The sequence below is a fragment of the Xenopus laevis genome, chromosome 2S, assembly GCF_017654675.1.
Source record: "Xenopus laevis strain J_2021 chromosome 2S, Xenopus_laevis_v10.1, whole genome shotgun sequence".
Lineage (NCBI taxonomy): Eukaryota > Metazoa > Chordata > Amphibia > Anura > Pipidae > Xenopus > Xenopus laevis.
This window is the reverse complement of record NC_054374.1, coordinates 109,848,872-109,871,458: the sequence shown is the minus strand read 5'-3', so window position 1 is coordinate 109,871,458 and position 22,587 is coordinate 109,848,872.

Below are 22,587 nucleotides of genomic sequence, written 5' to 3'. Positions count from 1 at the left end.
TACATACAGAGGAGTAAAACTAGGACAGCATCCAGTTTCATTGGCGAGAATAAACTGAATAGAGAGAAAGTAAATATTGCTCTGCTTCAATATCTTAAAACTATAGTCATGTATACAGATTTTGGCTTCATTCCTAAAAACAAAACAATTACCTAACATAATAATGGGGTATACAGTATGTGCTCATTGAATATTCTGCATTGATCAATGAATACAACACTCCTGGTAGTTAGTAAAATGAACCCAAGGCTCTTCTACTCGCAAAATACTTTATTTTTATATTTAGGCTGGATACAAATGCAGTGTAGTTGCTGAATTATCAAACAAAATGTTTAAATGCTTCACTTCCCACAACAAAATCTCCAGTCTACATTAAAAGAACCTGTAATGAAAAAGTGAACAGAACACATAGTGCATGTTTGTTCTAAGTAATGTTTTTGACTGCAAAACGCAATCATGCAGAAAAAACCAAACCCAAAATTTCTATATCACATAGACTATTGTTTCCCTCTTATGAATGTAAGTAGCTCATGTCACACAACTCCCAATAAGGGTGAGTGCTCTGTCTGGTCAAAACAGGTGTTAGTTACAGGGTAACTACAGGGAAGTAGGGATGGGCGAATTTGACCCATTTGGTTTCGCCAAAAATTCGCCACCGTTGAAATGTCGCCAACGCCCATTAAAGTCTATGGGTGTCAAAATTTTTTTGTCGCGCATCTTTTTATTTTGACGTACAATGCCATACAAGTCTATGAGCGCCATTTTTTTGTCAAAACAAGCCGAAAATATTCGCCCATCCCTACAGGGATGTATTTCCCAAATGGCTCTCAAAGTGCCATTTAGAAAATAGTTTGGATTTAGTGTGTAATTCTTCTAGAATTAATGGCAGCACCATACAGAGTACCACACTCATATGGATCAAAATGTGGCTCCAAACACAGACTTTACTTTTATACTTAATCAAGTTAATTACAGGGTTCCCTTGTGCCAGAACACAGTGTACCCTTTACTTAATGCCAACGTAGATTGGTTTCCACCAAGCCTTTGCTAACTAGTCCTACATAAATTGTGTTTTTTTTTTAATATGATTTTTATTAAAGGTGACAGGTTACACAGCAAAAATAGATAACAAAAATATATTCTTACAGAGTTTTGTATGAAACAAATTATAAAGCTTATGTGAATTTTGGCAATTTCTGTGTCCAATTATCAAGGGAAAGAGGTGGAAGTTGGAATGGAAGGAGAATAAGAGGAACATTGAGTAGCAAATGTTTTAGAAGCAAGTAGTATTAGAATTAGTATTAGTCGGGGTCTGTCTCTTGCAGACACTTGACTTGCCATTTACATGGTTAACATTTTGTATGTAGTGGGTAATCTTAGCATGGTTCAAAATCTATGAACCAAGATCAAACAAAACTCAAAATTTGAAAAACAACAATTATAAGTCAAACTTAATCTCAACGATCAAACAATTTGGTGCCTCCTTTAACTCCTCACTGGGTCACCGGGATCCTATAGAGAAGAGTACCCATTTACATAGTCATGTTCATAATTAATGCCATTGGGTAGCATAGCAATACAATTTTGCCCATACTATAAAGTAAAATCTTGAGTGGTAGTCCTACATGGTTTCTATTAACCCAATAACTTTAAGAAGCTTCCCATACCTAGCCATTTAATTAAAGAGAAAGGCACTTGTTATACCACACAGGGTAACATAGTATAGCCATGGGTCCCATATTTTTTAAATCATGTTAGGTTTTCATTTAAAATGCTGGTCAATTTCTCATTGACTACGATCCAATTCAGTTTATTTTTAAGTAGCTGTATAGATAATAGTGGATATTTTCATGACCTAGCAATAGTCATTTTAGCTGCAGTAAAAATATGGGTAATAACAATCCTTGTGTATTTATTTAAATTCAGGAGTTTGTTCCCCAATAAAGCTCTGGTCCAAAATCACTTTGGGACATTGCCACCATATGTTGTATACCATGCCCTCACCTCTACAATCTCTGAAGCATTGGGGATCCTAGTAATTATCTTTTTTGTTATATAGCCTCATTGGGACCAGATACCAAAGTACCAAAACCGTATAACCCTCTTCAAGTAAAGAAGTGTTAATTGAGCTGAGCTGCTGAGTCCCATATTTTTAGCCATTATTTTTCATCCACGGATCTACCCAGATCTCCTTCCCAGGCTCAAGCATATGGTAAAATTGGTGGAGAGTAGGCTTCTATTAAGATGCGGTACAAGCGGGATAGTATACTTCTAGAGTATGGAGTGCATATGGTTCTTAGATATGATGAGGGAGGTGTATTTGTAATATTGTATTTGGATCTCAGGAAGTGTAGTATCTGTAAAAATATAAACAATTATCTGGGTGGGGAGGAAAACAGTTGTTGGAGTCTATCCCATTGTGGTGGTGGGCCTGATAAACCATAATAGTGTTTCAGTACTATGAGGCCTCTAGAGTTCCACCATCGGAAGGCATTTCCATTAAGCCTGGCAGGAAATATGGGTTGCCTAAGATAGGAGCTGCTAGGTTGTGCTGAGATAACAATAATTGTTTTACAATTTATTTTGTCCCAGATATGTAGAGCCTGCTCCAGCATTGGGGTTAGATTGTCAGGTCTAGTCACATATGATACCCATGGAACTGCAGCTAATTTAATAGGTTAAATCTTCCATAGTTACCCATTTTGGGGGTGGGTTAGAATACAATAATGAAATAATTCATAATTGGGTGGCTTGTAGATATTTACCAAAATCTGGTACTCCCACACCTCCCCTTAGATGCTAGATGCTATCATTGTTGCCCTGGAAACCTTGGGCTTTCCATATAAAGTTCATGACTTGCCTTTATAAGTTTTCTGTATCTGTTCTAGGTACAGGGATTGGTATGGTCCTAAAATAATAGAGAATTTTAGAATAGTCTTTCTAACTAATATTTCATATTTAGACCATGTCTCTATATGGCATCCCTGTCTCTTGTTTCCTGGCAAGGAGAAGGGCTCAGGAAAATACGGGCCCCATCATTTGTATGCCTGGGAGTGGTTATATAGAGCTTTGATCACATGTTTTTAAACATCTGAAGTTTTAAATGTGTTCATCAGCTTGAATTTAAGATAATACATTTTTTGTAGGGCATGTGTATATGCTTTTACCTGCCTCTATATTTGATTTGTTAGAACCATGATTTTAAAATCCTGCACCCAAAGAATATTAAAGATAAATGGTTGACTTCTAGAGCCTAACAATTTAATAATATCCCATTACATGTAAGATTGTCTCAATGTGTTTTAAAGAGACTGTTAAATAAATCCAGCTGGGCAAAATGTTGAACTAACTGACAATCACAAATGAATGTAACCTACAGAAGAAGAGGTTATAAGTTGAAACTCGAATAACTATAACCATACACCTCTTTAGAAGATGTGTAATATATCTGTTTAAAAAATAAAGACAAATTTATACATTATTGTTTTAAATCCACCAGTTCCAATTTATTTATAGCAATTTGGGATTTATAACAAGAGACAAAGAATCTTATAGTATTTTGAATCAGATTAATTTTCCTCCAAAAATTAATTGTATGTTCAGTTCAATCAATATCAAACAATGATCTTGATTCAATTCAATGTGATATGGTACTTTTCATGTGATTTTCTTCACATGTACCCAATGCAATTCATAGCTCTCATCGCATTAACCACTTTTTCATTTTGTTACCAACCGAATATTGAAATTTATCATGTACTGTCTCTTTAAAACTTAGACTTCAACCATTTGCCATCTAAAACCTGCGGAATTGCTGTTTTAGCCTATGGGGGACCTCCTAGAACCTATTTGGAGTCAATTGGTGAACTTTGAAAAGTTATTTTAAAAAAAAAAAAAAAGTTTTTTTTTAAAATACTTTGAATGGAATTCGATCGAATATGATCTTACTTCGATTGATGATCGAATACAGCCTATTCACCCACAAAAAAAACGTAATTTTTTTTAAATAAATTGAAGTTGGTCTTTTTTTATTCGAATTTTGAAGTTATGGCAGTTCAAAAATCGATCCTTGATAAATCTGCCCCATCATGAATACTTAATGACCTTTGAAAGTTTATAGGTGATATTAATCAAAGAAAATAAGACCATACTATACAGTACATCTCTACAGATATTTCTGTAATCAATTTTGCCTTCTTATCTACTCACCTGTCAAAATTAGATATTCTCTTAATTTATGTTCTTTAGAATACATATCTTGCTTGTAAAAATATGCATGTACTCTTTTTGTACCTACAATAAAAACAATGCTTTCTTGACATAATTGTTATTTGCTCTTAAATGTCTCCATTTATCATACTTTCTTAGATTTATTAGGAATTTGAAAATGTACAGAGCTTTATATAATGTGTTTCTTTTGTCCTACTGTTGTGTGGTTATTAACTTTAATATAGAGAAACAATATCTGTTCTAAGTGTTCTTTTGTTTATTGATAGATGTGTAAACCATTACACATATAAATAATATGCTGTTATTTACTTTGATTACCGTTTGCTACATTATGTTATAGCTGCTGTTAGTGTATCATAGTTCATTTCTCCAAAAAAGATCCTATTCAAATCCTAGTATAATGTGTATCAACCAAGAAATTACTGGTGTTACTCACACTTTTGTTTTCCCTGAGATTCCCCCATTCAGTCAATGTTTAATTATATCATCTAAGCATAAAGCTAGATCTCCATTGATATTTAAACCACTTTTGTGAAGCCATCCTGAGGATAGTTTTAAAAACCTGGTGCCTAATCATCACCAGGCATTGCACTGGAAGTTTTCTAGAAGAATACTAGTGTAGGCTGTGCAAAGCTGTTCTGCATATAAGTGAGGAACTTATAATAAATGGATGGAGCTTCCGGTGAGAATTTGTATTTTTTGGTCAGCCCTCTCCCTTCCGATCAAACTGCAGTTGCAGCAGTCAAATCAACTGGACTTGCTGTGTTTTTCTTGAAGACGTTTCACCAGTCATCCAACTGGCTTTCTCAATTCAGAAATGGATAACTGGTGAAACGTCTTCAAGAAAAACATAGCAAGTACAGTTGATTTTTTATTTATTTATTTCCCAAATAAAACATATAACAAAATAACAAATGGAGATATGGAGGTACTTGGATAACAGTAAGGATAAAAAGGTATCCTTGTCAATACAATCTTAGCAGTTTACCTGAAACATGTTAAATTTATGAATCCATAGAATTATCTCGAATGTATGATTAATTTGAAAAATAATATTTCCATACATCATAATTTGAAAAAGATTAACGGTTGGAAAGTAAAATTCGGTTTATTTGGCGACTCCTGGGGGGTGAACGATGACCCTGTTCCTGTGAACTAGAAAGGTTTTGTATATATAAATCTGTTTCTCGTACGGTGAGATTGTTAGATAGTAATTCTGTGTCAAACCATGTAGTATGTCAAAATGAATAGATAGTTAGATGTCGAATGTGTGTGTGGGAAGGCAGATTATGTAACTCATCCAAGTTAAGAAAAATGTTTCTATATGTTGTTCCTTATTTGTCATAGATTCCAGCCAGTCCATATGAAAGATATGATGAAGTTTTTGTTTGACTAGTGATAAAGGGGGGATAGATGAGGAGAGCCATTGATGTAGAATAGTTTTCCTGTTTGCAGCGGTTAATCTTTCCACTAAGAGCCTCTCCGAGCATGTAAGTTTCAATTGTGTGGGGGTTTTTCCAAAGATTGCCCATATTACTGTAAAAGATTCAGTTAGTTGTGTTAGAGATTTCCAATATTCCTGCACCTCTCCCCATAATTTTTGGATACTAGGGCAAAACCATAAACAGTGTACGAGGTCAGCTCTAGGATGATGACATCTCAGGCATTTATCTGTATTTGCCGTACTTATATGATGTCTCCGAAGTGGTGTCAGATATGATTGATGAAGTATCTGTAGAGACATTTCCTGATGTTTGCTAATAGGTAATGTTTGCATAGTTTTTGTATGAAATTGAAGTATCTTATCTGCTGCTGTCTGCGGAATTACTGAGGTCCATTTACTTATGAAATTATTTGGAGCGTCAATTAAGATTATGGTCCTGATTGTGCGATAAATCTGAGATGTAGACTTAACCATTGTGTCTCTAGGCCATAATGTATTTATTGGATTATTTTTATCTGTCTGGGAGAGATGTTGTAGGGCTTTTGTAGCAAAATGTAAAATTTGAATATAGAGAAGATAATCTTCAAATAAAAATGGGAATTTTTGAGTTAAGTTGTCTTTGGTAAGTATGGCGAATTTATCAGTAGCCACTAGTGATGGGTGAATTTATTCGCCAGAATTTGTGCTGGCGAATAAATTTGCGAAACGGCCGCGAAAATTCGCTGGCGTCCAAAAAAATGTCCGTTTTTTTTGGCGAAAATGTGCCGGCGTCCAAAAAACGGACGCCAGCATCAAAAAAACAGACTGTTTTTTTTTTACGCCAGCGTCCGTTTTTCGGCAGCAGTCTTCAAACGTTTGTCCTTTTTCTTTTAGATGTAGGTACATGGCTGAGTTCAGACCAGAGGAGCTGGCTCTTCTGTGCTGCACTATACTGTTTGTAGTGTTTGTTAACTGTTTGTTAAAAATTCTTCTAAGTTTTTCTGACACCCCAGTTACATATGGGAGGGCCAAGTTCTTTCTCATCTCCTGTTTTCCACCTTCACCGGTAGTCTTGGTGTTATTGCTTCTTTTTTTTCTTCTTTTCAACTTAGAAGGATTTTTTACCGCCATAAAAAAAATTCTACGCCAGTGAATTTTTGCTGCAAATTTGCAAATTTATTTGGCGCCTGTGAAAAACGCAAGTTTGCTGCACATTTGCTCCTGCCGAATAAATTTGCCCAACACTACTTACTATTACTCACCTGTGTTTCACTGTTTCTTTTTTCACAGCACCTATTTGAAATTGTCTAATTTCAGCATCATTTCTTTCTGTGAATGCTGATTGTTCTGTGGTCCAAATAACTTCTACTTACACCACTTAGGAAATAGCACTCTATATAATATAGACTTTTTCAGTCATTTTAAATATTTTTGTGGTCATAGGAACAGTTCTGAAGCTGTACACATACTTTTCTTATTACTGTTTATATTGATAAATATATTTTTCTAATAAAGTCAGTCTTTATCTTTATTTTTATGTCTGGCTTACTATACAGCTGATAACCAGTTTTTTCATAAGACTATTATTTAAATTTGGTCTAGTCAGAAATCAAATCTTTTCATAATTTAAATTTTTAAATATTGTGTAATAAAAACTAAATCTGATTTTTTAAATATGAGGCTCAATTACATATAAAATGCAAGTCATAAATGTCAAGGAAGCAATATAATAGCATTATTTGTTCTGCTAAACACAATATATATCAAATATTATTTGGAATATGCAATTACAATATAGAAAAGTACATATTATAGAATGATATCATTATAGAAGATTATTATATTATAGAATAATGAGCTATTGATTCAGCAAATGTTACCGTTCAGTCTGTATTGTATATATACTTTAAAAGCTCCAGGTTATTGCATAAAACACAAATAAAATGACTGAAATTAACCACTAATTGCAGTACTAAACGCATAGTAGGTAGTATGGAATGAAACAAACATTAAGAACAGATATACACAAAACTGCCTATAAAACTTTTCCTTTATTGCTGATTGGGCCATGACAAACCTTATCAACACAAATACACACATTAAAGGGACAAGATGTTGTGAAGGCAATGTACCTGACTGCTAGCTTCAGTTTATTGATAATGGTGCCAATCATGTCTCTCATGTTTGCCTACAATTCTGCTAATAATCACTTTAGTCTAAATTTAGCATAAAATAAATTCAGTAAGTAATAATAACATCACTCACATAGATTTTTTGTCACTATGTTTTCATGGCTTGTATTTTGTTAAAAAAATTACATAGGCTGTTTGACCTGCTCCTTGAGCCTTGGACTGGATGACACAGAAATGCCAAGTGTCTTTGAATTTATAAGCATAAGCCCAAAACCCAATTACCCCCAGAAGCCAAACTTTTCCTCAACACAGCTGCTCCAACAGTAAGTGACACTGCAGGCGCCATCTTGCCCACACCGTGAGGTGTTGTTGCGCTGCTTTACCAGGCACTTGATGATTCCATACACACTAGTCTCTTCCCTAAGGGCGCGCGTGGCGCGTCCCTTCGTATTTAAAGGCGCAGGCGCGCTAACGTATGACGTCAGCACGCAAAGGCGCGAAATTCAAAAAGTATTTAAGGCCATTTTTTCCACAGCACCTTGCCCGTGATAGGATTTGTTCCTAGTGCTATTAGCTGTTGCTATTCTGTTTGAATCTGATCCTGAATATCTGTTTTGACCCTTGCCTGCCTGTTTGACTATTCTGATCTCTGGAACCTGACCCTTGCCTGAAACCGACCTTGACTCTGCTTAATCCTCCTGTTTGACGTTCTGGTTTGACCACTGCCTGTTATTTGACTCCGATTCTGCCTCAACCCATTTGATTGACAACCCGGTTTGACCCTTGCCTGCCTGACAATTCTTGATATCTGCCTGCCTCGACCCAGCCTGTCTGACGATTCTCTTGCCTGCTCCATTTGTACCGTGACCTTCGGCCCAAAAGACTATCTACCTGCCGTGCCCCTCTGCTAGCCAGAACATCTTGCCTTGTACCCCTCGTTAAGTCCAGGTGGCACCCAAGTAAGCTGAGGGCTCCTCCCGAAGCCCAACGGTGGTCACACTACTGGTGAAGCCGAGCCGAGACCAGGGTACTTGGCACCTGTTCTGGTATTGGGTGCCGGCCGTGACATATAATCTGCAAACAGACCTCCCTGACTGCTCAGTGCTGTAAGGGGTACAAACCATGGTGGTCCAGTGGGATGGCGGGGACGCATTCTGATTGATCTTCCGGTTTTTGACCCTTGCCTGTCTGACTTTGTTTGAACTCTGCCTGCACCGACCCAGCTTGTTTGACTATGCTCTGTTTATTTCAAGAACTGTGCTTTCCGTCCAAAACCTAGCTAACAATTGTTCCCCTTTGCTCGTTCAGAACCTTCACTTGGTGAAAGGCGGCTGTTAAAGGCAGAAGCAAGAGCCGAGACCAAGGAGCCTAGCATCACTTCTGGATATTGGGTGCCGTTCGTGACAAGTGCATTTTGAACACAGCTGGCTATAGTTCTGCAGAAATATCTGATTACTCAACTAACAATTATCTACTACTTAATCACACAGGGGTTGATTCTCAGGGCTACTGAGTATTACCTTGCATTGCCATATTTACATTACTAACTCTATTTCTACATCATTACTACATAATACATTTGTTTATACATTTGGTGGAGGTATTGCTGTGAAATTGTTTCTAGATCACATTTATCTGCAACTAAAACTGATTTATTACAGAAGGATGTGACACTCCTCTCTAAACAGGGTCACTGATTTGACCCCAGTATAGTCTCCCTGTCTTGGTTGTTACACTATTGTTTCTCTATTTGCTGAACCTTTCTGCAAACATGCAAAGACATCTAGCAAATAATTTGCCATCAAAACAGAAAAAAGCAACTAAAATTTCAAACATCATCAAAGATCATCCTAAAGACAAAAGGGAAGCTAAATGTAAACAAATGTAAAAATCCCAAGACCAGGAAATCAGCTAATTGGGCATATCCATCATCAGACAGTCGTACAATTTTATAGTACATTGGCACATTGTCATCCACCTCAATGGCATCGGATCTTACAGTGGTTTTAGGTCCATTATTGGATCAAAAAATGGCTTCATTGTTTACTAAGTTCACTGATATCTGGAACAATTATCTTGACAAACCAGCAGACTACACAAGGTAGAACAACACATCTCAAACTTGGAGGATGATCTTGAAAAAGCCAAACAACAGGATTATTGTCAAGAACGTGAAAAAACAATGCTTTCTGAAAAGACAGACAATCTGGAAAATAGGAGCAGTTGCAACAATCTGAGTATAATGTATGGCACCAAAATCCAAAGCCCTGGACTGTTGGGGAGGTGCTGGGAGTGGAGGCAGCTCTGGGACTGGCTATATGGGGGTGAATCATTGGCTAAAGGCACTAAAGGAGGGCTGTAATGAAAAGGAGAAGCTGCTTGCCCTCCTCCTCTTGTGACATTACAGCACCTGGAGCGATTTTCCGACTTGGCACCTTGTCTGGTCTCCCAGAATGGTGACTGATCATCCCTCCCACCCTACCCATTGCATGAAAAATGAAAAAATTTGTAATACTATTAGAAGTTTTGTCACAGCTTCTGGCGGTTAATTGTTTTGGTCCTTGCCATTGGGGTCTTGTCTTTGGGTATGCAAAATTCTTCAGAAGTCAGGCCAGAAGTTCTCTTTGCTTTATTCAGCTAAACTGAGCATACTGGAGGATGGTACCTGAAAAACCTGAAGATGCTCTCCAGCACTTTGATCTGAACTAAATGTATGCTAGGCCCCCATGGAGTCTCACCTTGTTTGATTGAGCCACAGCTCTGATGGACAGGGGAACCAGCCCAGCTTTCTTATGTTATCATGAGTGTATCACATGGTTTTCAATATACTTTCCCACTCAATCTTGACCCACCATAGCAATTGCCCCCCAACTAGGGGACCTCCATATAATAATTCCAGGGCCACACTTAAAGTCCTTTTGTGGAATGTAGAAGGAGTACAGTACATTCATGAAAAGCATGAGACATGAACACCTTTTGGGGGCCCATTTTAGCCAACATTTTTTGTTAAGAGATAGCTGGTGCTTACTGAATCCAGAGGGTAGAGACTACACGTTCTATTCTTATACACATAGGTCTTTCTCTCACATAGACTATATCATGATATTGTGGTCCCTAGCTTTCACCTTGTCACAGGCCAAAATATACAAGATTTCTCTATCTGATCATTCACCGATTTCTGTAGTGCTCACCCTGCAATAATTTGAGCCTAGACATCAACAAAAGACCTTTCCTGCCTACCTAGCTAATGCAGAGGATTCCCAATTATACTTAAAAAACAAATGGGCGGACTATGTATATACTAATTTAGAATATTACTCTTTTTTGGTTAGCATCAAACGAGATTATAAGGGGTCATGTCCTCTCCTATACAGTCAGACTAAACAAACATTTCAGATAAAGCCATGCAGTACTTAATAATAATCATAACAGCTGCATATGAAACCTATCATGCTATAGGTACTGAATCAGACCACCAATTATATAAAACATCTTAACAAGATTTGGACACTCTGTTGTCTGACAGAGCAAAAAGAAACATAGAATAGAAAAAATCGATTTTACCAATGGGGAAATAAATCTGGTTTTCTCTTAGCTAACTTGGTGTGTAAGGCAAAAGGTCCATCCTTTATTTCCATGATTAGTACGAGAGTACCTTTGCTCAGCAAAACTGTCACAGTCCCATAGGGACATTCTTTATGTTCCCCTAAATGAACAGGAAACAATTAAATTGCAACAATTAAGTTGTTAGCCAGCAAAAAGGTTCCTGGGATGGATGGGTTCTCAAGTGAATATTGTAAAATCCTACGAGAAGCATGCACTCCAATCTTCCATTCTTTATTCCAAATCGCCTTATAATCAGGTGAGGTTTGGGACAGCTTTAGCAAAACAAAGATTATTTTAATCCCAAAAAAGATAGGCCATTAGACCAGGTGAAATCCTACAGGCTCAAACGTAACTATAAAATATATACTAAACTATTGGCCTGTTGACTGCAAAATATCCTGCCACATCTTATAATATCTGAGCTGTAGGTATTTTTATTATCATAACCTCATTTGTAAGACAAAACTCACAAAGAAAATCCTTTAGTAATAAGTGAGTTAGTTTATTAGCCCAGCAAGGCAATATGCAAGTTTTGTCTTGTAAGCTGTCGCAGTAACTCAGCAGCATGACACCTAGGTGAAACCCGAGGGCTTACCAAAGACACTCCCATTGCAACAAGCTTTTATACCTTGTAGAGTGCATTTACGGTAAATCTGAAATAGGGATACACAGATATACTATACATGGTCAGAACCCTCCTTATACATTGGCAGGTATGGAAACTTACTGGCATACATTGCAAAATGTATTGCACCATACAAAGGTTTCCTGATTCCAACATTCACAAACCTTGTGCGCTATGTCTGCTAATCTCTGACAGGATGGGCGTCTGCAGTTTCTGAAGCAACACTTCTGTATTGTGGCCTAACTATTGTTTAACTCTTTGACTTCTGTCTGTAGGGCCTTGACCTTTGGTCAGCATGCAACAGTATTATTACTTGAGACCACCATCTGCCTTGCCTTCACCCTATCTGTCTTAGGTCTGGCCTTTCTCTGTGCATCCGGACTTGGGGTCTCAAGATCGATATTACATTTATTAATATTGGTCCGTGGACACCAGCCATTACATGTCACGGAATAGGGTGTTCTCATCATTCTATTATCAGAGCAGATTCCAGATTTTACAAGGAATAGGCAATCTTTAAAAGCATTACACTCTGCTCTGTCAGCTATAATAACCAATTCACAGAACAAAAAATTTAAAACATTGTTTGTTTATTTATACAAAAGGTGTTTTATTGGGTATTCCACTCTCATCTGATCATTTAGTAAAGTTTAGATATTTTAAATCTTTGTTCATACAGTATATTATATAGTCCCTCCTAGGCCAACCTCAATGTAAATGGACACATCTCCTCCCCATTCTCTCTCACATTAGATACTAGGCAGGGGTGCCCACTTTCTCCCCTACTATTTAATCTGGCACAAATTGAAATCGGCCATTTTAAAATGAACGCCTTTGCAGATGACATTTTGTAGCTCATGAACCCATTATAGCCAATCCCTTTTCTCCTAGCCAGTATTGAACTCTTAAGCAAGGTGGCAGGATTCCAAGTTAATCTGATGAAGATGATAGCTATGCTCCTCAATCTGCAACTAAAAAACAAGTGCCATGGTCCATTTCCATTTAAGTGGCCTACTAAAGCAATACAGTCTTTGGGAATCCAAATTCCATCACAACTTCATGCATTATATAATTGTAAAATGACACCTTTATTGAACAAACTGTTCCAAGAACTACCAGTAAACTATTTTATTTAGGGAAATGTCAACAGCTCTTAACCACAGTAGAAGGGCAATTTATTAAATTCCGAATACCCGAAATTCCCTGAAATCCGAAAAATTCGTAATTTTTTTTTATAAAATCGGACTTTTAAAAAAAATTTCCGGAATTTATTAAACTCTGAGGGATAAAAAGCCAGAATATAAAGACACGGCATCTCAAACTTGTCGAGGTTGCATAAAAGTCAATGGGAACAGTCCCATTGATTTTTGGTTGTGTTGGGGGTTTCGGGCAATTTCACAATGTTTTCGGAGCTTTCGAAGAATTCTGAGATTTCTGAGAAAATTCACAAAATAATCGTGAAAATCTGAGCTTTTGCTACAAAGCACATTTTCGGAAAAATGTAATAATAAATAAGTGTTAAAAACCCAAGCGGGTTAGATCGGAGTTTGTAGCAGCCGATATTGAGATAATTTTGGACCTTGATAAATACCCCCCTAAAGGACAACCTATTACTATATACCACAATAAAAGTCTGGTGTATAGCATGCCATAGACAGTTTCACCCTCTGTATCACCTTTCACTTTACACGCAGTACTCAATTCTTGAATAATTATATTGGACAGCCATTCCTTGCTTGGTCGGCACATCTGATGCGCGCATCTACAAACTTGTATTCAATCACGGATCTCAAAGTATATGGAATTGGTTACATCAAACTTCGGACCTTACACAAGAAAAAATATGTACCCTACATTTCCAAATCTGTATACTACATTGTTGGATATCAGAACTACCCACCACCACTTGAAATGACAATTACTAAGCTTGATTTTTTTTTATCATATTGATTGGCTGGAAGTCACTCTGAATAAAGAACAACTTTCTTTTGCCACTTGGACAAAATTTGTACAAACATTACCTCCCACATGTCAACTGGAAATTTCTTATGTATTTTGGTTTACTACTGCGTATATATCTGAGGAACTAGCAGGAACAATCCCCTTAACAACAAGAACTTAAACATACAAAGACATTTATGGTCGCCTGGATGGCCTTTTACCTGATAAATAACCCCTTAGTCTACTAGAAAACTAAGTAAACATTAAATAAACCCTATAGGCTGGTTCAGATTTTAATAAATAACCCAGTTGTTTTATTATTACAGAGAAAAAGGAAATGATTTTTCATCTGTGATGTGAATTTAATATATCCTTTTGCAAAGAAAATCCTGAGTGCCGCTTCTTTTTTCTAAAGACTCTCTCTCTCTCTCTCTCTCTCTCTCTCTCTCTCTCTCTCTCTCTCTCTCTCTCTCTCTCTCTCTCTCTCTCTCTCTCTCTCTCTCTATATATATATAATATATATATATATAATATATATATATTATATATATATATATATTAAATATTATATGTAATTATATATGACATAAACCTATATATAATATAATAAAGTGATAATATAGATTACAGAGAAGGGGGCTAATTTATAAAACAGGCTCCTTCTACACCAAGAGCCATATTTATCTAAATACAGGTATGGGACCTGTTATCCAGAATGCTTGGGACCTGGGCTTTTTCAGATAACAGATCTTTCCGTAATTTGGGTGTTCATGCCTTATGCCTTATGTCTACTAGAAATTCATTTAAACATTAAATAAACCCAATAGGCTGGTTTTGCTTCCAATAAGGATTAATTATATCTTAGTTGGGATCAAGTACAAGGTACTGTTTTATTATTAGAGAGAAAAAGATAATCATTTTTAAAAATTTGGATTATTTGGATAAAATGGAGTCTACGGGAGACCATTCCGTAATTTGTAATTCAGAGCTTTCTGGATATCGGGATTCCGGATAAGGGATCCTATACCTGTACAAATTTTTATTTTAATAAAAAATAATAAAAGTCTAACCAGACTAGAATCTATGATTGGACTTTGTTTTTTATTAAAAAAGCATGATTTAATCAGATCGGGGACAAATACAAAAGAATCAAGTGAAAATCTTAATTGTGCGATTATTTTGATGTTTTTTCCCTGATCGCTCAATTGTATCGGTTTAGTGTATTATAATTTAATGCCTCACTGTGGCAACTGTTTGAAATCTACAAATGTATTTAAAACTGTTTTATTAGATGTATTCTGCTTTCATTGATTTATTTAATGAATTAAAACTAACAAATTGTGTTTTATAAACTTTTGGAAATGGTTGACAGTAACTTCCTTGACCATTGCAATTATCATAACTTTTATTTTTATTAGGCAGTCTTCTATATTTTACATTATTCAGGTGCAAAACAAGATTAATTGCAAATAAACAGTGTTCATCATGTTTTACTATGCTAAACATGTTTGTGTTACATCTGTTTTTAGTAACAGCATCAGAGTCAGTACAGAGAATACTTAATGCATGACTGATAATTCAGTCACATTGTCAGATTAAAAAATCATCATGAATTTAATGTGTTGTGCTTGATAGAATAAGTCTGATGGAATAGTATTTAGTTGGGTTTAATAATTTTAAAAATGAAAGAATATTCTGTGTTCAACAGTCAAGAATAAAATTTCCTGGGATTAGACAGTATTTGAATGTTAAATATAGAGTATCATTTTAAGTAGAATCATTATATATATATATATATATATATACATATATATATACACACAAACGGTGAATGGAACGCACAACCATAAATATGTAAAATGGGTGCCAGTACAATATCAGGAACAATTCTATATATATGCAGGTGACGGCACTCCTAGAGAAAACAAAAATTGTAAAAAGGCAATGTTGCTGATTAAATCAGGTTTATTTTATCCGACGTCTCGGTTCTATACTAGAACCTTCAAGTATAGAAGGTGTTTGTTCCCCGAGGAAGGTTCTAGTATAGAACCGAGACGTCGGATAAAATAAACCTGATTTAATCAGCAACATTGCCTTTTTACAATTTTTGTTTTCTCTGGGAGTGCCGTCACCTGCATATATATATATATATATATATAGTGGATAATGTACCCCCTACTGTAATTTATAAAGATATTATTAGTCACCGAGGAGTTATGTGACCATATAAAAGCACGAGGCCGCAGACCGAGTGCTTTTATACAGGTCACATAACTACGAGGTGACTACTAATATCTGTATAAATTTAAGTAGGGGGTATATTATGCATTATAATCTACAGTTTTTGTGTCCAGTGTCTTCCTTCCTATATATGTGTAGTATTTTACTGGCTTTGCCCTATGTGCTGCAAAATTACGGTTTTAATGCTGTTTTCCTTCGCCACCCACTTACTTAATTTTATCCCTGTAGTTATTTTTTTTGTGGAAAAGTACCTGTTTTTGAATTCCATCAGTTTTAACTGTATCCTGCTCTGGGTCACGTCAGTTGCAGGGGAGGGGGAAGGAAAGTGTCAGAGGACTGGAGAATGAGGGTTGGAGGCAGAGCAATACCGGAGATTGTGTGAGGGAGACTGAACAGCCGACACGGAGAACCATGAAAGTGAAAGTTAAGATGGTGGGTGAAAGGGAGGGGGAGCGATATAAGGAGAGAGACACATAGAGGCACTGTGCGAACAGGAGGGAGCCCATTAAGCGATCGTGTGAGGCGGGACATAGACCAAACAGACACTGAGGGGGCAGGACCTGAGAGAGAAGCAGCCGAGAGATAGTGAGACAGGAGGAGCGCGCCGGTGGTAAGGAAGAGCCGAGGCAGGGAATTAGAAAGAAGGGGGGCAGAGTGGAGGAAGAGAGCAGCAGTGGCAAGTGCTCACTCTCTCTAGCTTAGAAACGGCACGTTCTGACGTCAGAACGCGCCGTTTATAGGGATATAATTTACAGTCTGGTCCCATAGGGAAATGACCAGACTGTAGATTATATATATATATATATATATATATATATATATATATATATATATATATATATATATATATATATATATATATATATATGTTCCAGCAGAGTCGCACTCCAATAAGTTAAAACTTAACGTTTATTGTCCCATCATAAAAGCATGATACAAAGAGATATACTCATCTATATGGAGACGTCACGCGACGTTTCGGGGGTCCCCTGCCCCCTTTCTCAAGCGTGTCCCCAATGTGTATCGCATAGAGCCAGTGAAAGACCCGGAAGTCCGTCGTCACCATTGAAATAGCGGAGGCTGCGTGCCCGGTCATTCTGACGCAACCACGCCAGAGCGTGGGTGCGTCACAAGAGCGAACACACGACCATCCGCCCATTGAGTTTAACCACGCCATATTTGTTATTGGCAGCAATCCATCTGTAGTATTCGGGGATGCAAATACATGGTAAAATTCATTGATATTATACAAGATAACAAAATGTAGTTCTCCATACAGTGCACGCATGTTAACCCTTACAGCCTGGCCAATAAGTGCTCCAGTATATATCATATATTTACCCAACAAATCAAAATTATAACAATTAAATAAAGAGATGTAAGTCAAAGTCCCTATTTAACCCGTTAGGGCTTAATGATTTTAGTCGGTGAATCCATTGTACCTCTGTCCTTTTTAACAACATAATTCTGTCGCCCCCTCTCCTGGGTCGTGGTACATGTTGTATCACCCTAAACTTAAGATCATCTGCACTATGCCCCTTCTCCAAACAATGTTTGGAGACAGGGAGAATGGAGTTTTTCGTATTCACAGTGGATCTATGTTGGGAAAATCTATCCCTGATTTTCTGAATGGTTTCCCCTATATAGATTAAATTGCAGGGACAAACCAACATATAAACGACATAGTGACGTCTCCCACCTGCTATTGGTCCAACTGGCATCCTTAATTTGCATTTATTATCCTTTACATTATATGGAAAATGATTCTATTAATACTGTTGGTATCACTAATCCGCCTCTTCTATCTGGCGCAGCATACTCTATCAATCCTGCTCATATCAGGACTCTCAGGCCCTTCTATATCTCAGGCCCTTCTATATCATACCTTGTACATGTAGCTCATCTCAGTCTTGACTTCTGCCTTTTCCTTGCAGCAATGTGTGCCGCGATCCCAGTGTGGAAATAACCTCTCAACACTGTAACAACCCGTGTGATCCTGTGCCGCCTACAAAGTATCAATGTATGTCGGCGTCCCCGTGTGTCCTGCGCCAGATAGAAGAGGCGAATTAGTGATACCAACAGTATTAATAGAATAATTTTCCGTATAATGTAAAGGATAATAAATGCAAATTAAGGATGCCAGTTGGACCAATAGCAGGTGGGAGACGTCACTATGCGACGGTGGGTCGCAATTTCGCGCCATTTACTATGTTTATAGGGGTGTTTCACATTTGTATTTGTAACTTTGACAAAGGCTGAGTTGCAGCCGAAACGTTAGTTTTTCACAATAAAATATTTTGTATTTTCGTAAGCCCTGTGAGTGCGGTTTCTACTTGGAATATATATATATATATATATATATATATATATATATATATATATATATATATATATATATATATATATATATATATATATATATATACCCACAGAGATCCAGTATGGTACACTCAGTAAACATTCATTCACATACCTGTGAAAAGTCAAAAAAGCCACATTTACCACAATGAAAAGACCGCACCAATTCGGTCTTGAAAAAAAGTGAAAAAATATTTATTCCACTTTTCGGCTTCTCACTTGAGCCGTCCTCTAGTCCTGAAGACGAGTCAAGTGAGGAGGCAAAACGTTGAATAAATATTTTTTCACTTTTTTTCAAGACCTGATTGGTGCGGCCTTTTCATTGTGGTATATATATATATATATATATATATATATATATATATATATATATATATATATATATATATATATATATATATATATATATATATATATATACGAGAGCCAATCGTGGAACGCACAACCATAAGTCAGTCAATGCCTGGGTGCTAGTCAAGTTTAGATAAAATATATAACATCGGGTGACAGCACACCGAGGACTATAGCAACAAAAAACAAAAAAAGATTAATCGAAATCAAGGTTTATTTAATTCAACATTTCAGTTCCATGTTGGAACCTTCGTCTTTTTACACAGTTGCAAGAATGGATATCTTTCAATGACATGGAAATAAATGTTCCCATTAAGATACAAGCCATTCTCCTATATTATATATACAGTATATAAAATAATATATATATAAAATAAAGGTCAAGAGTTAAGTAGTTCTGTACATCCTTTTTACCCATTTATTGTTCTTGCTGATGGAAAGAATATATGGCCCTTCTGACTCTAGTGTAGCTGTAGTTATGCATGCTTTTCTATGCAAAGATGACAGTTTGGTGCCTGACAGCTAAAATGAGGGCTAAATCCAAGACTGAGCAAGAAGCCCCAACCATCATCCTAGTGATTTATTTGATTTTAATTTATTTACTTGAAATTTGCTAACTGACTGACAATTTGTTGATTAGGGTCACTTGGAAGTTGCCCATGCTATACTTTCTTTTGATCCAGATATATTCTAAATGGTACTGTTACTGCATAATTTTTAGATAACAACCTTTCAAAACCCATTAAAGTAATATCTGCATTTCCCAAAAAGTTAGATTCCCTAGATTCCTTATATTATGTTTACATTTTTTTTAGCTTGTCGCCCTATTAAAAATTATATATAAATAAAATAAATATTGGAGGGCACCAAAGTGTGCATAGCGAAGGTGCCTGGGACTGGGAGGAGGGGTGGCTATTTGGAAGCTGGGATTTATGGGTAGCGTAGTCCTGAATGGGGATTTGAGGGCATCAGAAGGGGAGGGTTGCTATAATGAAAAGTAGTGCCTTACCCTCTTTCTTTTCCATTCTAGATCCTGGAGCGCTGGTGGAGCTGCCCACCCACCCTCCCATCAGTTACGGTTGCTAATATTCAATGTTACTTTGTATGTACGTATTGTGTTATTAAATATATATATATATATATATATATATATATATATATATTCCCATGGTGGTTCCTAAATGGTTGTATTTGTTTGTCACAGCTGGTGGGGTAAAAAACAGTGTCCTTACCATTTGTTATCGATGCTGTATTGGCTTTACCTACATGCCCACCGCGGCCGCAGTGGCTGGCATATGGATAATTGATGCTTAGTGATCTAATGCCAAGTTTTTTGTTTACGGTTAACTGAAAGAATAATAACATGTTTAAAATAAAAGCTGTGGCCGACCCTCACCTATTCAATGGAAGTCTTTGACTCTGTGTGGTTCTTTATGCCTTAGCTTTAAGATTAGTTGGTTGCACAGAAATCACGCATACCTCCTCACAGTCTTGAGGTATTCATATTTTTTTTTTTTCCATTTTATTCAATAACTTTTGGTATTTGGATTTTTTAATAAACAAATTAACCTTAGTATATTTTCATAATGTTATTTTATTCAAAGTATAAAAAAAACTCTAATTACAGACAGATATTATACAAATTTGAATCCTCCTTTTTTTCTCTTTCTTTCTTTTTGTTTCTTTTTTTTTCTATCTTTCTTTCTTTTTCTTTCACAGTTGGCTATTTGCATACTGTGAACTTGAATTAATTCACATTGTATTCATTAGCATTATCAACTTTTACCTTTAACTGAGTTTTTCTTCCAGAGGGCATCACAATGACACTGAATTCCATTTAAACTGAGGAATAAGCAATGTGTTGAAAAGCAATGTTACATAAAAGGAAGGGGTGAAAATAATGACAAAAGTGATATTTTATTATTACCTTGGAAACAATTAAGATTTCAAAATACATGATGTTCTTTTTTTATTTCATTTCTACCAATTGCATATTTTCACTTTACTTTGCAAGCCATTATTTCAGTATAGAATGTTTGACATTACTCAGGTTACTCAGTCAATATGTAAAAAAAGTAACACTTTAAAGGTGAAAAAAATAGCAGAGGCAATGGAAAGGTGATAAATGTATTGTCTAACAAGCTTTCACAGCATAACAATTCCTTTATTAAAAAGATTATAATGATGCTATGATGGCTGCTCTGATGCTATGATATTTATACAGGATGCTGCAGAATGAGATTAAGTGAGCGCAAACAGAACGAATGCAAAATCTGATATGATAAAAAGAAAAACATGGGAGTTATAGATAATTGTTATAGATAAATAAACCTTCTTTGTAGGCTCTTGACCTCCCCTATAGTTTTTAGTTGCTTTGAACCTCAACAATGTGTGCAATGTATGTGTCTCTAATCCAAAACTCCTCTACCAAACCCCATTCATTACAGCTGAAAATATCATGTAGCATGTTAAACTACAGTCATATGAAAAAGTTTGGGAACCCCTTTTAATTCTTCAGAGTTTTGTTTATCATTGGCTGAGCTTTCAAAGTAGCAACTTCCTTTTAATATATAACATGCCTTATGGAAACAATAGTATTTCAGCGGTGACATAAAGTTTATTGGATTAACAGAAAATATACAATATGCATCATAACAAAATTAGACAGGTGCATACATTTGGGCACCCCAACAGAGATATTACATCAATGCTTAGTTGAGCCTCCTTTTGCAAATGTAACAGCCTCTAGATGCCTCCTATAGCCTTTGATGAGAGTCTGGATTCTGGTTGGCAGTAATTTTGACCATTCGTCCATACAAAATCTCTCTAGTTCAGTTAAATTTGATGGCTGCTGAGCATGGACAGACTGCATCAAATCACCCCATAGATTTTCCATGATATTCAAGTCAGGGGACTGTGATGGACATTCCAGAATATTGCACTTCTCCCTCTGCATAAATGCTTTTGTAGATTTTGAAGTGTATTTAGGGTCATTGTTTTGTTGGAATATCCAACCCCTGCATAACTTCAACTTTGTGACTGATGCTTGAACATTATCCTGAAGAATTTGTTGATATTGGTTTGAATTCATCCGACCCTCCACTTTACCAAGGGCCCCAGTCCCTGAACTAGCCCCACAGCCCCACAGCATGATGGAACCTCTACCAAATTTGACAGTAGGTAACAGGTGTTTTTCTTGGAATACAGTGTTCTTCTTTTGCCATTTAAAGTGCATTTTGTTATGACCAAATAACTACATTTTTGTCTCATCAGTCCAAAGCACTTCATTCCAAAATTACTGTGACTTATCTAAATGAGCTTTTGCATACCACAAGTGACTCTGTTTGTGGTGTGAGTGCAAAAATGGCTTCTTTCTCATCACCCTGCCATACAGTTGTCCTTTGTGCAAATTGCTCTGAATTGTAGAACAATGTACAAATACACCATCTGCAGCAAGATGTTCTTGCAGGTCTTGCAGGAGGTGATCTTTGGGTTTTAACTATTCTCACAATCCTCCACATATACCGCTCCTGTATTTTTCATGGCCTGCCAGACCTGGGTTTTACAGCAATTGTGCCTGTGGCCTTCCATTTCCTGATTACATTCCTTAGAGTTGAAACTGACAGTTTAAACCTCTGAGATAGCTTTTTGTAGCCTTCCCCTAAACCATACTGAACAAT